The sequence below is a fragment of the Squalius cephalus genome (genome assembly GCF_949319135.1).
Source record: "Squalius cephalus genome assembly, chromosome: 14".
Taxonomy (NCBI): domain Eukaryota; kingdom Metazoa; phylum Chordata; class Actinopteri; order Cypriniformes; family Leuciscidae; genus Squalius; species Squalius cephalus.
In genome coordinates, this window is record NC_137135.1 from 36,788,688 (window position 1) to 36,793,687 (window position 5,000).

General features: G+C 46.9%; 1 pseudogene across 1 annotated transcript in view; it reads right to left on the reverse strand.

Moving 5' to 3' along the window:
- LOC307171432 overlaps positions 1–5,000 on the reverse strand; it is a 17,853-nt pseudogene that overhangs the window by 8,229 nt on the left and 4,624 nt on the right. The window contains exon 3 of the transcript in view: positions 4,634–4,699. The product of the transcript in view is annotated as an uncharacterized misc_RNA (transcript). The remainder of the gene's footprint in view (positions 1–4,633; positions 4,700–5,000) is intronic.

A 5,000-nucleotide genomic window follows, 5' to 3' on the forward strand; every position in this document is an offset into this window, starting at 1 on the left:
CCATCACACCAACACACCGACACAATAACACACCGACTGACACACCGACACAACGACACACCAATACAACAACACAACAGCACACCGACACACCATCACACCAACACACCGACACAACAACACAACGACACACCATCACACCAACACACCGACACAACGACACAATAACACACCGACTGACACACCGACACAATGACACACCAATACAACAACACACCAACACACCTACACACCATCACACCAATACAACAACACACCGACACACCATCACACCAACACACCAATACAACAACACACCGACACACCATCACACCAACACACCGACACAACAACACACCGACACACCATCACACCAACACACCAATACAACAACACACCGACACACCATCACACCAACACACCGACACAACAGCACACCGACACACCATCACACCAACACACCGACACACCATTACACCAACACACCGACACAACAACACACCGACACACCATCACACCAACACACCAATACAACAGCACACCGACACACCATCACACCAACACACCGACACAACAGCACACCGACACACCATCACACCAACACACTGACACAACAACACACCGACACACCATCACACCAACACACCGACACAACAGCACACCAACACACCATCACACCAACACACTGACACAACAGCACACCAACACACTGACACAACAACACACCGACACACCATCACACCAACACACCGACACAACAGCACACCAACACACCATCACACCAACACACTGACACAACAGCACACCAACACACCTACACACCATCACACCAATACAACAACACACCGACACACCATCACACCAACACACCAATACACAACAACACACCGACACACCATCACACTAGAGCTGAAACAACTAATCGATTTAATCGATTAAAATCGATTATTAAAATAGTTGTCAACTAATTTAGTCATCGATTAGTTGCTAAATAACTTTTATTTGCCGTAAGCGGCTCATTTCGTGCATATTTTAAATCTGCGGTGACCAAAGTGTGGCAGTAATGATCCACCGGAGGTTTTACTCAGCCAGTACAGCAGGAGAAGTAGCGAATAGCCAATAGCTGGCCTTGTTTTATGTCACGTGCTTCCCGCACAGCGTCTCTGCAGCATTCAGCGAGATGGCAGCTCGAGAAAGAAAAAGAAAAAAGCGGAAGATGAAACTAATCGAACGAAGCAGCATTCGGCAGTTTAGGATATCGCACAAGAATTGTCAACAAAGAAAACATTTCATCACTGGAGAGGTTTTTTTTTCCCGACACCATCGTATCAATTGATTTTGATTAATATGCGCGAGGGAGAGAGAGAGAGCAAGACAGCGCTTGGGTGAGTGCGCGCGCGCGCGGCCGGGGCTCTCTGTTAAACTGACAGGACTTGTCACAAGCAAATGATACACTTTAACTCTATGATGGTTAAACTCTGCAATTCGTTATTTTTACTCAGAACTAATGTTTTGGTAGGAACGAAAGTTTACCATAAATTTACCAAAAAAAGCTACTTTCAACTTTCTGATTGATTTCACAGCATAAGCTATAAAGCTGTTTCCCAGGTATAAGCTGTGTGTTTACAGGAAAAAATAAAATAAAATGCAATTTACTGCAACTGTATTCTTTATTCTTATTCTTCGTGAAAATATGTTCTGCAAGATTCCTTAATAAGCTTTGTTCGGGATGTTAAACTACTTTACTTTAGGAGCCCTAAGGACTGCCATGGTGAAAACATTTGAAATCTCCTTTGTGAAATTTGCTAGAGTACCTATGGGTCAGTGTTTTGATTGCAGAAGAGTTCGACAAAGGATTACTAACACATAATAAAACACAACTCCAAGTATGTTTTTGATGAGGATATGACAATGCAAAATGGTTAAAATCTCTAAAAAGTCTATGTTGAATGATAAAGACCCTTTGTTAATAATTTACTTGGGGAAAAAATGGCTAAAACTAAAATATAAGTACATAAACCGATTAATCGTAAAAATAATCGTCCGATTAATCGATTATCAAAATAATCGTTAGTTGCAGCCCTACATCACACCAACACACCGACACAACAGCACACCGACACACCATCACACCAACACACCGACACAACAGCACACCGACACACCATCACACCAACACACTGACACAACAACACACCGACACACCATCACACCAACACACTGACACAACGACACACCATCACACCAACACACTGACACAACAGCACACCGACACACCATCACACCAACACACTGACACAACAACACACCGACACACCATCACACCAACACACTGACACAACAACACACCGACACACCATCACACCAACACACCGACACAACAGCACACCGACACACCATCACACCAACACACTGACACAACAACACACCGACACACCATCACACCAACACACTGACACAACAACACACCGACACACCATCACACCAACACACCGACACAACAGCACACCGACACACCATCACACCAACACACTGACACAACAACACAACGACACACCATCACACCAACACACCGACACACCATCACACCAACACACTGACACAACAACACACCGACACACCATTACACCAACACACCGACACACCATCACACCAACACACTGACACAACAACACACCGACACACCATTACACCAACACACCGACACAACAGCACACCGACACACCATCACACCAACACACCGACACACCATCACACCAACACACTGACACAACAACACACCGACACACCATTACACCAACACACCGACACACCATCACACCAACACACTGACACAACAGCACACCGACACACCATCACACCAACACACTGACACAACAACACACCGACACACCATCACACCAACACACCGACACAACGACACAATAACACACCGACTGACACACCGACACAACGACACACCATCACACCGACACAACAGCACACCGACACACCAACACACTGACACAACAACACACCGACACACCATCACACCGACACAACAACACAACGACACACCATCACACCAACACACTGACACAACAGCACACCGACACACCATCACACCAACACACTGACACAACAACACACCGACACACCATCACACCAACACACCGACACAACGACACAATAACACACCGACTGACACAACGACACACCATCACACCAACACACCGACACAACAGCACACCAACACACTGACACAACAACACACCGACACACCATCACACCAACACACCGACACAACGACACAATAACACACCGACTGACACACCGACACACCGACACACCATCACACCGACACAACAGCACAACGACACACCATCACACCAACACACTGACACAACAGCACACCGACACACCATCACACCAACACACTGACACAACAACACACCGACACACCATCACACCAACACACCGACACAACGACACAATAACACACCGACTGACACAACGACACACCATCACACCAACACACCGACACAACAGCACACCAACACACTGACACAACAACACACCGACACACCATCACACCGACACACTGACACAACAGCACACCGACACACCATCACACCAACACACCGACACAACGACACAATAACACACCATCACACCAACACACTGACACAACAACACAACGACACACCATCACACCAACACACCGACACACCATCACACCAACACACTGACACAACAACACACCGACACACCATTACACCAACACACCGACACACCATCACACCAACACACTGACACAACAACACACCGACACACCATTACACCAACACACCGACACAACAGCACACCGACACACCATCACACCAACACACCGACACACCATCACACCAACACACTGACACAACAACACACCGACACACCATTACACCAACACACCGACACACCATCACACCAACACACTGACACAACAACACACCGACACACCATCACACCAACACACTGACACAACAACACACCGACACACCATCACACCAACACACCGACACAACGACACAATAACACACCGACTGACACACCGACACACCATCACACCGACACAACAGCACACCGACACACCATCACACCAACACACTGACACAACACACCGACACACCATCACACCAACACACCGACACAACAACACAACGACACACCATCACACCAACACACTGACACAACAACACACCGACACACCATCACACCAACACACCGACACAACGACACAATAACACACCGACTGACACACCGACACAACGACACACCAATACAACGACACAACAGCACACCGACACACCAACACACCGACACAACAACACAACGACACACCATCACACCAACACACCGACACAACGACACAATAACACACCGACTGACACACCGACACACCAATACAACAACACACCAACACACCTACACACCATCACACCAATACAACAACACACCAACACACCTACACACCATCACACCAATACAACAACACACCGACACAACAACACAACAACACACCGACACACCTAGCAGGGATTGGCTGAAGGTCTCGAGGCCAAACTACTATAATGGTTTCAGAAGGAAACAGTGAGTTCAGAACCGTGACCGAGTGCTAATTTCTCCATCAAACCTGTGTGTGTGTGTGTGTGTGTGTGTGTGTGTGTGTGTGTGTGTGCGCGTGCGTGTGTGTGCCAAGGCCAAAACCGGACACTTCCAGAATCAGAATAACATAAAACTGCAACTGACACCCGGTCGAGCCGCTCTGAGAGGATTTGCTTTGCTGAAAACACTATTTCACTGAAAGGACCGTCTGATTTGTTCAGTCTTGCGTTTCGGGGGCGTGATGGGAACAATCATCAGGTTTTAATGAGCAGAACACGTCTCCTTCTGTTAGATGCGGGTAAATGGAGCTTAAAAAAATTGCTTTTCACTACATGATTGCAAAAAAAAAAAAATGGAGCAACACATTTTGTGGGAAAATAAATCATTAAAGTGGT